Consider the following 12,668-nt stretch of genomic DNA (forward strand, 5'->3'; position numbering starts at 1 on the left):
CGGCGGTTGACCGTTGACGCGTTAGACAAAGAGCGAGGCAGGATTTTGTAAGTCTCTTGCTGCTGCTGCTCGCTAGTCCTGCTGCCACCGCCCGTCGCCCCTCCCCCGCTCCACAACAGAGGCAGGCAGCAGGCATTCCATGCAAGTGCGTGCATGCATGTGCAGCCGCAGCTCCCGCGAACAGACTTAAATCGTCCTTTTAACCCTTTTTTGACCTTCGGACCTTGTTTTACAAATTTGCCCGTTTGTCGGTGGCATTAATTAGGACTTTTTGTGTTAAGAAATTCATATATTCAATCGAATTTATGATTTTGTACCTTTTTTAATCGGGCAGCATCTTTGAAAAAAGGCATCATTATTTTGTGTTAGATAATGAAAAATTTGTTAGGTTTTATTATTAAAATTTAATCCGTTGCAGTAATTAAAAATATTAGCGAGCAAAATATTTTTGTGATAACGGTTTTCAAAACATTTAACAATATTGCAGTTAATTTTCTTGATTGAGTTATGTTTCATATTTAATTTTGTTTTCAATTTCAAGAAAAATTTCTAAGTTCTTCTCTTTAAGGGTTTTTAAAAGAATATTCCAGGATCATTCCAAAAAATAATATTTTAGATTAATCTCAGAATGATCCATAGAACATTCTGGGGATAATCCATTAGATTTATTCTAATTTCCCCCTTGAGAATATTCTAGGGATATTCCTGAAGATTAATCTCTAGATTGATTTTAAAACATTCTAAGATTAATCTGGATTAAATCCACGAACATTCCAAAAATTATTTTTTTGGATTAATCTGAGAATGATCCAAAGAATAATCTGAGGATGTTTTTTTAGATTAATCTCTAGATTGATCTTAAACATTCATAGATTAATCTCAATTAATACAGGATTATTCCTGGATCATTTTTTTGGATTAATTTTTTCGGGTAAATTTCGATTAATCTAGGATTATTCCGAATATTCCTGGGTTATATTTTTTTATGCGGGATATTTATCGCTTTCTGTCAACATTTGTTGCAGGAAAATACACAACACACTACTTCCTCTTTCTTTTTTTAGGCAAGCATTTCCGACTTCAATGATTATTTCACAACAGTTTTACGAGAAAAGTAGGTGAAATGATTTAGATAAAAATAGAATAAGTCGGGTGAAACTATATTATTTATTTCGAATGCCAATGAAATACATATTAGAATGATTAAATCATTTTATAATATCTGTTACAGGATTTAGATCAAAACGGGCCTGTTAATATTTTCCGAAACTCTCCGTGGAATTTCGCAGGCATCGCTATATCATTTTCTTCGCCGGTCGCTCTCTGGGAATTTTCGGCTGTTAAGAGATCAGGGGAAGGGTACCTCGAATTTTCGTCAAGGTGGTTGTCACGGGAAAAGGTAATTTCATGACTATCGTCAGTGTTTTGCGAAAGGGAATTGTTCCTCTTCTTTTTGAGGAATATGATCAAACCGACACCGAATAGGATCAGGATAAATACGACGGATGAGCAGATAAGAATGAGTTTGAAAGGCGATTTTTCAGTCTGGGTGCTTCTCTTCTGCAACTCGGATGGGGCAGTTGTTTGCTCAGCAGGCGTCGAAGATTTCGTTGTGGTCGGAATGGATTCTGTGCTGGTGATAGACGTTGGTTTGCTCTTCGGGGAAATGGTAGTGGTTGTTGGAATGGCGGGCGTAACTGAAACAAAAGAAGAAATCAACATGATGTCGTGTATTCTAGCATCAAAAGGTATTAATCAAAGTGAAAGCAACAATATTTAGCAATCATTAGTAAATATGTTATTTTAAAGTAAATATTTATAGGGCTGATTAAAAGTTTGGCTTTCTCCTCCCTAACCTTACCTGGCAAGGGCTCGGAGGATTTTTCTCCGACTGCAGTCTTCAAAAGCCTTAGCATGTATCTTAGCTCTTTTTTTGCATCTGTCTCCGTCATCCAAAAAGTTCCATTTTGATCCAAGGAAAAAGTAAATTGTCTATTAGCAACGATTCCTGCAACCTGAAACCAAGCAAAGCACCAACTCGAAGATTATATTTATAGAATTTTAGGAAGAGGTGTTGAATATTTTAATTTCGCTAGTGCTCGGACAATTTTAGACAATCACTTGGACGGCCATAGATCACAAAAGATTGTAAAGTGTGCAAAAATATGTATTCAACGAGAGGATCTGCAAACTCGTTGGATTCAAATGATATTTTAAATTTATGACCTATACCTTATGAAAATGCTTCTCCTGAAATGGCTTGGAAGTATTCCAAGAGAGAATGTAGTTTTCCGACAAAAATGCGGCATACATGGTCCCGTGGTTGTCCATCAGCATTCTGTAAGGTTTTGCAGTCCATTCTCCGATTAGATTCGGATTTGCAGTTCCAGTCCCACTGCGAAGTTCGGTAGCGGAAATTGAATACAGTTCAAAGGAGTAGTAGTAGCCGAAGTAGAGCTGTCTCGGCTCCTGATCCTCAGGGGACAGGGAAATGGAGAAAACCTGTATTCTTGGCGTTTCCACAATCCAGGATTCATTTCTTTCCAAACTAAACACGACAATGTTTCGTTCTTTCCACCGCGAGGTGTAGGCAAAGGTTCCATGATTTGTTTCGTCGAGCACCAAGTCGTGCATCCAGTCGTAAAAAGAAAACTGATGAATCAGTACGATGCGATCGTTGTTGTTCAAATCGTTGATCCAAATTTTTCCTTTGCAATTGTAGTTTCCTCTGTCCAGCACCCACATAGCCTTCCAGCGGAATCCACATCCAGCCCATTTACTTCTTTAATTTTGTTGCAGTCTCTCTTTCTCTGAAAAAGACGAATTGTTTTGAATTTCGACGTGAACAAACAGTGGCTTTTATAGCAAAACTATAAGATACTAAATAAGCTATGAAATGTTAAAAATGCTTCTCTTTGAAGATTCAGAACAATTTTCCTTATCAATTAAAATGTACAAGAGCAGATAACATATACTTTTGATACTTACATGAAGATGCATGTCCCACGATGGAAATGGAGTGAGTTTCGGAGGTGCGGAGGATGCGCCGCTCGTCGGTAAAGACACCAAATTCACCGGAATGCCGTCACTATTTAACAGGCCGAGGAAAATTCTTGTTCCGTACGCAGCCATGTAAAGAGGTTTGATTCTCGCCTTTGGATCATAAGTTCCATCTTCCAAGGCTTGCGTCCTGCTTTCCTCCGATGGCCACTCGTAGTCAAATTCCTCAGTCCATTCGTAGACCTGAGTGAAGTTGGCGGCGGTGGCCAGCGATGAAAGGCCAAGCCAGAAAATGGCGACTAAGAATGGAGACATGCTTCTGGCAACTTTCAACTGTTCAAAAAAAACAAAAAAACATCAGTTGTTTCGAGAAAATTCTGAACGGAGCGACGAACGAGATACGCAAAAAAAAATACGAAACAAGTTATTTAGAATATAGATTTAATATAATATTTTAATTGCCAATTAAAATGTATTTCTAATTCCATTGTTTTAATAGCGAGCTGCTTCTTCGCAAGTCACATGGATTCTATGACGCACGTGAAAAAGCGAACACTATTTAATTAATTAAAAGATAGCTAATATAGGAACACAGAGTACAAGATATGAAATTGACTTTTTTTAAATTAATTCTTATAAGAGAAGAAAAGAAATAAGCTAAGTGAAATGTTGTTTCTCACCACTCAATTGATCTGCCGAAATTGTGAAGATAAGTCTGCTGTGGAGTTCAACACCCACTTCCTCGGTGTTAACGCGAGAAAGAATTAAGATGAGAACTCTCAACTGACTCCACGGCTTTCCGTTCATTCTTATATAATAATATTAGTCACCTGATAGAAAATATTTACATTCCAAAGAGCATATTTGAGTGAACACTATATTTTTATGTAAAATGAATAATAAATATGGGTACGATAATCATCCTTCACCGATTTGACGAACAAACGTTGTTCCCACAGTCCAAGACTCACTTCAAATCCTGTTGGTTCCTTTAATTCTGCTAAAATTGCTCGATTGCTGCTGCATTTAATTATAAGCCAATTATAATTATCAGCAAAATGAATAAAGGTTTCAAAAATAAAACATTTTCGCGCCTGCCCTTGATGCGCGCTGTGCAAAAAGAGAAATAACAGAATAACCGTAATTTTAATTTTATTATGGGTGGGAAAAATCTAAAAATTCATGGCTCTCAGACCGGCGTTGGAACTACGCATGCGATGCAACCATTATTGGTCCCCTTTTTGGAAAAAAATTGTAAATTTTTCCCTTTTCTATGTTATTTTCACTGCTAAAAACACATTTTTTAGAGTTAAAAATCTTAAATTTCCTAGGATTTTGATTGGATTGGCTCGTAATTGGTCTTCAAACGATCCTAACACAGAGCAAAATCACCTGCAAAACCTGCATTTTCGCATGACTATTGAGTCCCGCGCGTTGCATTTAACTACCAAATATGATAATTTCTCTCATGCTTTGCGTTCAAAAAATAAAGTTTCAACTGTTCCCGTTAATTGTAAGCAAACCAGAAGTGACTGAAGCCGCTCTTAGATGGCACCAGCGTATATTAACGATTTGTAATCCTCTTTTGATGTGATTTCAGGCTCATTCCAGTTAAAATTTAACTTTTCAGAGTTGGAGATGAGTAAAAATACCATAAAAACACATAAAAGCCACAAGCTCGATTCTTCTGTAATGGTTTTCAGTTTTTTGGGAAATGATGATGGTTGTGATTGGGAAATGGCTGGCATTAATTAAACTCCAATAATTAACCGCCAATTAAGTGAAATAAAATTTCTGCAAAAATTTAAAACTGAAAATAAAAGATTTGCGAACAGTTTTTGTAACGAATTGAATGCATTTTTTTAAAACATTATTTGGTATTTAAAAAAAAACAAAGAGAGCCGTAAAATAATTTTTTAAGTAAATATAATAACTTTGGTTAATTAATGATATGAGATGTTCCCCGTAATATTTAAAAAAAAACACAAAGAGAAAATTACTATACCTGGCACAGCCTCGGAGGATTTTTCTTCGTATGCACTCTGCAGCCTTTAAAAGCCCGAGTTTTGGCTTTATTTTTTTATCAAACACCGTCAACCAAAGGGTGCCATTTTGGTCAAGCGCGCCGATTTGCGGGAGGTCTTCATGTGTCCCAGGATGAGCCAAAATTGGTCAAACTGGACAGAATCATGGTTAAAACGATGAAACAGATGATGTAAAACAAGTGTGACAGCCCATGCATTAAATAAATTGGATTTGAAATAAAATATTTCCCATACCGCCTAAACATAACATAAAACACATATTAACCAGAAAGTGATTATTGTTTAATGATAATTTCACAATTTCCTCCGTGTTTGTAATTCCTTTATTTGCGCAATTAAGTATTTACCTTACTCACTCATATATCAACTGCGGCACGAATATTAATTTCAAGTCAAAACAAACAAACGCTCACGTTGGCCAATGCCACGAAGCGAGGAGAGGAAGAAAATAATTATTTCGTTCAGTGAGCATTTAGTGTTTTTGCTGCGCTTGGATAGAGAAGGTAGTTTGAAGCTTCTAATAATCAACGACTCAAGGTACAATTTTTCTTTTATAAATATAAGGCTAGATGAATATTTTCGGGGACAAGATAGGTTTTTGTCAATTTTGTTTATTTCTAATTTACACTGCATTTACTATAGTTCTTAATTAAACTGAAAATATCCATTTTATCTATTTTATTAGCCTTTTCCACGGTGAGCCAGAGGCGGCCATTGTCCATTGAGCTAAAGATGTAAATTTGGCTGTTGTCGAAACTTGCATGAATTTGGTAGCATTCTTCCTCGTACGAATAATTAATCATCTAAAATTCGCAGCCCTAAAATTACCAGCAATTAAACACACTTTACACATATAAAATTTGAATTTAATATGTATTTTTTTAACACCAAGAAAATTTTATTTTATTTTATTAAGGATTCACCATGGTGCAGAAGATCCCAACGTGCATGTTGTTACTCCTCTTCCTTCTCGGTGAGAAATTATCACTCCTTGACGGACAAATTTAATTTTTTTAAGCAGGGTTATTCCACGTTGCTTTTGGATATTTGGTCCAAGTTAAATCCACGGACCGAATCAAGGCTTGCATCACTGATGATCACCAACATGCGGTAGCTTTCATCAAGTCCTGGAACACAATAGGTATTTATGTTTGACAATTTTTAAAAATTACATTGTTTTTTTAGTTGATTAAGAAATATCATTGAGTCATATTTTAGTAATAGCTTGACAGTAAATAGTAGTTGTAAATTTGTTATTTTTATGTCAATTTACACAAATATTTTCCACTCTTGTTCGTTATGTAAGATTTATGTTTGTTTAAATTTCGGCTTTTGATTATTTACAACAACATTTTTATTGAAATATCCTGTGAAGATTGCAACAACAATGTGGAAATCTTCGGTTTGGACGGAAGTTCCAACCAACTGGGAAAATTCGACTGCAATTTGGTGAAGAAAGGCGGCTGTGAACAGTGGCAAACACAAAATTTCTCAATGAAATCGAACAAATACGGAAATTATCCGGCTGTTACTGACTTTCGTTGGCACGGTTCGTTTTCTTAACATTTTCCAAATAAATAAAAATTAAGTGGGCTTTTACAGACCTGCCAGTTTATTCCGGAGATAATTATACTTTGCTGCTGACGGAGGAAATCAGGAAGAACAAATCAACCAGCTCTCATTACTCAATGCTAACTGAAGCTGGCTACAAAGTGATGATTGGCCAAGAGAGTTTGTTGGATGCGTTAAACCTAACAAGAAATATCCCCGAGGATGAAATTCTCATTGGGAACTTTTGGGATATTCCGCATTCCATTGATTTCTTATTTCAAAACTCTGATTTTCGCGTACGTATGATAAATTTGCACATTCAATTATAGCTGACATTTGCTTATCAGCCTGTAGATTTCCCGAAACAAAATCTATGGCATATCATGACTCTTGAATACTCGGCAGAAACAACAAAACTAGAAATGATCATTCATGAGGAAGGCAAAAGGTCATTAATTGGTAGTACATTAATGTAAGTAAAAATATTCGAGTTTACTTATAATTTAATCGAATATTAAATATGCTTTTAGGGATCTGGAAGATTTCATCCCAACAATCATGCTGTCAGGATCTGCATTGGTGAAGCATCATGCTTGTAAGACTTTCAAATATCCAACTTTAACCAATTTTCGAATGCCTTTAAAAGGCAAAATATATAGCATATTGATGGCTACGCTGGTTGTGGTCAGAGAGTGTCTTTACAAAGTCTGTGATTGCTATCACAGCTTCACACGCTGGAGCGAGAGCCTCTCCGGGCAATCACAGAGTATTTTCAGATTTCAGAGTCGCGTGACTGCTCAATGTTTTACCCAGACATAAAAGCGGGCACATATTTCAAACGTGAATTTCTTGGATGCGTTCATTATTGTTCTTCCTGTTTGCGGTATTAATATCGTAGATAAAGGACGGTATAGGTAGGACTGGTGGACATACTAGGGGGTGGTCGTCACTCTTATGGCCTGAACTCATCCCAGCTAAGAGTTTCCCAACTCAATCGTAGGACTTGAAGAGCTTTTGTGGGCGTAACTTATTGACGTGCGCAAAATACTGCTATTCAAAACGATCGGGACGAGTTCGGGCCACAAGAAAGAGCACCCCCTGGCGGATACTGGCATTAACGGCTTATGTTTACATACGGGATTTTTAGCCCCTCCTCCAATGACGTCACTGACTGCCAGCAACCCGTGACGTCATTGAAGAAGGGGCTTAGAATATCCCGTCTGTAAATATGTCGGTGTATGTAGATCAACTCGTGCGCATTTGTTTGACAAGTGGGGCGCTTGCTATCGCTGAGTCGCGTGCGACGTGTTAGACATAATATTGGAAAAGAACAATCCGTAAATCATAAAATTGCTTCCTTAATCTGCGATTGGTCCTTTGGCGTTCTTGTCGCTACACTTCTTATCAGTTCTGATCATAATCACTAACGTTGATCCACTGTTTTTTTACGTCATAGGTTTCTTAACAAATATTGGCCCTTTGACACCGTCTAAAATAAACTTCCTCATTTATTCAAATTAATTCCAGACAATGTGCTTGTGCCCGAAAAATTAAATGCTTGGATGGAACGAGAAATAGACATCAAAGAAGCAAGTCCATTCTGCGTTGACGTTGTTTACATTTTGAAAAATAAACTGAACAGTTCAGAAAGTCCTTTGAACGTCACTTTGACGATGCAGAACGGCCGAACGGAGCATTTCACTCATAACGAAGCTTCAGAGAAAGGTGCTGCCACCTGGCAAGTTGCTAGGTTTGAAAATCGGCAACGTCAATTCCAGGGAAAGGCGACGATCAGGTTGAGCGTTGGATCGAAAGACCTGGAAATTGGTGGAGTAAAATTCTGCACAGGAGGTTTGTTTTAATATTTTTCTCACGATATTTTTATTTTTCTCTAAATTCAGGAGACTTGATGGTTGTTCCAAAGGACCACAGTGATCAGTTTAACTGTCAGATACTGTCTGATCAACCCCCAGAAACGAATGGAGAAGATATTAAAAAAGGTATTAACAAAATATTTTGTTAATAATAAGAACATCCCGGAGATTAATTCTCCAAATGCATCACTTCACTTTTTGTAATGTTGCATGGATTCAGAAATTACATCTAATAAATAATTTTTAAATTTTAGTTGCTATTAGTTGGAAAATTTGCGAACGACTGGGCAAAAAAGACTGTTCAGAGTTGAGAGCGGGACAGCATTGCTTTGCAGGCTATTCAGGAGAAAATTGCGAGACACGTAATATTATAAACACCTTCAAAAACAATCTTCTAACAATTTTCCCTCAACAGCTTGTTCCGGAAATAATTATGGAATGGATTGTGCTGAAAATTACCCAGCTGGCCGTTGTGTCAACGATGAATTCAGTAGAAAGGACGGATCGTGCAATGTTGCTTGTACAAATGGGACGTTTAGCTTTCCTCTGTGCACCAATCGTAGGAGAATATCTAAATTTTGGTTATCATCTTAGTAATAAACTCTTAATACGTAGCAATTAGAATGGTGGACCCTATGGTTGTGAGTGTCTCGAGAACAGCCATTAAATTGAGGATGCCGGACAGTAGCCAGCTCACTGGTTACGACCACATCGCCGTGCAGTACAGAAAAGTAATAACTTTAAGAAATTAAACTATTACTCGAATAATTAAAAAATCTCTACATTTAGAAAAACGCAGGAACAATTTGGCTCACCAAGGTTCATAAAGACACGGACGGTGAATTTGTTACACTTGATAATCTTAGACCAAACTTGGACTACGAGATCACTCTTACTGTGTACGAATACAATTGGGAAATGTATCCGCAAAATGTGATGCCTGGCCCAATTATCACTGTTAAGACTTGCAGTCCGATTGGTGAGTTGCAATTTTAAAAAAGACATGGCGTTTATTCTGTTTTTTATCGGATTTTCCTAGATGGCTTAAATCTCGAGATCCAAATTGACGACTCGGGTGCAGCTCTGATTTCTGCAGCAATTGAAGAGGATTACTGCCAGCTGGACACTTTAAACATATTTCTTAAAACTGATATTGAAATAAGAAGGGAACAATTCCTGGAAACGTTACCCATCGTGAACAAAACGCACTACAAGCATAAATTGCATTCATGCGTATCCGGATCCTACTACGACGTGTCGCTCTTGGATGTAAACCAAAACGAAGTCAACGCCAGACTCATTTGCACGTCTCAAGACCATTTAGAAGTTTCATCACCACCCACAAGTAATCTCAGAGTTAAAGTAATTTACAATAAATATCTTTTTGTTATTTTATTTTTGCAGATCCTCTGATTCCTAACCGAGGCAGACCGATCAGTAAGTTGAACGTTTAAAATGTGTTATTTATTTTAAACAATTTGATTAGGTGAGTCGTTTGTTGATATCACCACCGAGGATCCAGATAAAGCGTTCATTCCGACCAACTCCGCCTTGACCTCCCCCTTGTTGGAGATTCCGACGCCAAAGATTGCCTTAGGCATGTTCCTGAGTATCGTATTTATCTACGCCCTTTGCTACTGCTTGTGTGATTTATTAAAATGCGCTTGTATGTGCTGTCCTTGTTGATTGCATAGAAAACATTTTCAATTTTTTAATATTTATTTGCAATATCATTCCATTTGTAGGAGTTGTGGGCAGTAAGAGAAACACTAGTTTTCACTTAAAAGAATAAAACTCACTATGCAAACTGACTAATTTGATTGAAAGTTAATTAAGATGAGCAATTAAAGTCCTTGAATATGTGTGCCACCTGCCTAGTCACCACACATTTCAATATATTTTCCAGATTTCATACACCTAAAAAAGGGTTTATTTCTATTCGAACGCTAATATTCGAATAATCTATATACAAATTGTGGAAGTACGCATTTTTATTTAATAAACTGGAGCCGGACAAGAATTTCAGTTATTACTGGGGAATATTTCAACTGCTTCTAGTTCAGGAAAAGGGGACATCGAATTGACGCTATCGTGGAATTTGTGGTATCTGGCTTTGTCACGATCGATGGTCATTTGATAGGCTTCGTTGGTGTTTGGCGGAAGGGAATTGTTGTTCCCATTCTTTCTCAGGATGATGAAAGTCAACAAGATCACGGTAAACACGTAGGAGCAGAAAAGAAAGATGATAAACAGCCAACATTGGTGCAATTTTGCTGCCAGGATGCTGCACTCCTGCACATCGATTGTGGCCGTATTCTCAACAGATGTTGTGGTCGATATTAAAAGGCTGGATCGTTCTGTGGTGGTGGCTGGAATGACTGGTGTGACTGGAATAAGAATAAATCAAACATTACGTTAATTGCCTATTCTAGAGAGGAGATACTAGAATTTCACCGTCTGAAGCCTTCAAAAGCCTGTATCTTGGATTTTCTCTCTTTTTATCAAGCGTTGTGATCCAGATAGTTCCATTTTGATCCAAGGCAATAGTAAATGGCCAATAATCAATCAGTTGATTGGTCTAAAAGCAAGCAAAGCACGGTCTCGATGATGAAGGATTTCAATATAGAAATTTAGAGAATTGGGCTGAACACAAGGTTCGCTCTTACTGGCTCACACATTCGCAGATTATTTATTTTGAACAGTTATCGCGAAATATTACAGATTTAATAAATCATTTCAAAGAGGATCCAAAATACTCGTTATAAATTTCGAACGAAATTAATTATTCTGCACTTATACGATACCTACCTCATAAAAAGGCTGCTCCAGAAATGGCTGAGAAGTGTTCCAAGAATGTATGTAGTGTTCGCTGAAAAAAGCGGCATAAATGATCCCGTGGTTGTCCATCACCATTCTATATGGTGTTGCAGTCCACTTTCCGATTTGTTTCGGATTTACACTTCGAGTTCTGTTGCGGAGTGTGGCGACGGGGATAGAATACAGTTCATTCGAGTAGAATTTGCCAAGGTAAACATTTCTCGGTTCCTGATCTTTAGGGGACAGGACAATGGAAGAAACCTCCATTCCTGGCGTTTCCACAATCCAAGATTGGTTTCTTTCCAAACTAAACACGACAATGTTTTGTTCATACTGCCGCGAGATGTAGGCAAACGTTCCGTTGGGCGTTTCGTCGAGAATCAAGCTATGCAAGTGCTGGCCGTAAAAACGGAACCGATGAATTAGTTTGCGTTCATCGTTGTTGGTAAGGTCAAAAGCCAATATTTTGGAATTGCATTTTTCGCTACCGCTGTCCAGCACCCACAGCCTTCCAACCAAGTCCAATTCTAGCCCTTTTGCTTCTTCAATTTTGTCGCAGATTCTCTGCAAAAAAAAATAAGAAATTTGTAAGCTTTCTTAAAACAAAGAACCGAAACCAGTAGTGGCTCTCTGCAAGTAAACTTCTTGTCCTTTTTTACGAATGACGCACGAAAAATCATGGTTTTCTATACGTCAAATAATTACATTTAACCCAATGAATCTGGTTTTGAGATCAAAAGGACAATTTTCGGCAAGGATCGAAAACAACATTTGTCAATTCCTAGAGAAAATTACCAAAATAATTTCAGTTCTCAGTTGCCAGCACATAAAATTTAATTGATGTTGATTAATCAAGGCAAAACAGGCTGCAGTTGGGCTTGTCAAGAGTGAAATGTCTCCGCATTTTAATGCACGAAAACATTTAACTTGGCTATATAATTACATGCGTGTCCCTCGAAGGAAATGGGATGAGCTTCGCAGATTCAGAGGACGCGCTGCTCGTCGGCATAGACACCAGACTCACCGGAAAGTCATCATGTGTCTGAAGGATGAGGAAGATCCTTGATCCGTAGACAGCCATGTAACGAGGATCAATGATCTTTGGGTTGATATTTCCGTCCCGCAGATCGAGGGACCTGTTCGCCTCGAACGGCCACTCGTCGTCCCATTCAACTACGTGCGGCCACTCGTAGACTAGTGTCAAGTTGGCGGCGGTGGCCAGGGATGAAAGGCCGAGGAAGAAAATTGCGACGAGAAACAAGGTCATGCTTCAAACTGTTCTCAAAAGGAACAAAAATATGTCTGCGGACGTCTGCTACACTTGCCTGTTTGCTATCGCGTGGAGAAACAACTCTCAAGTGATCCGAGGACTATTTCATCA

This window comes from Cloeon dipterum, chromosome 2 (assembly GCF_949628265.1).
Source record: "Cloeon dipterum chromosome 2, ieCloDipt1.1, whole genome shotgun sequence".
Taxonomy (NCBI): domain Eukaryota; kingdom Metazoa; phylum Arthropoda; class Insecta; order Ephemeroptera; family Baetidae; genus Cloeon; species Cloeon dipterum.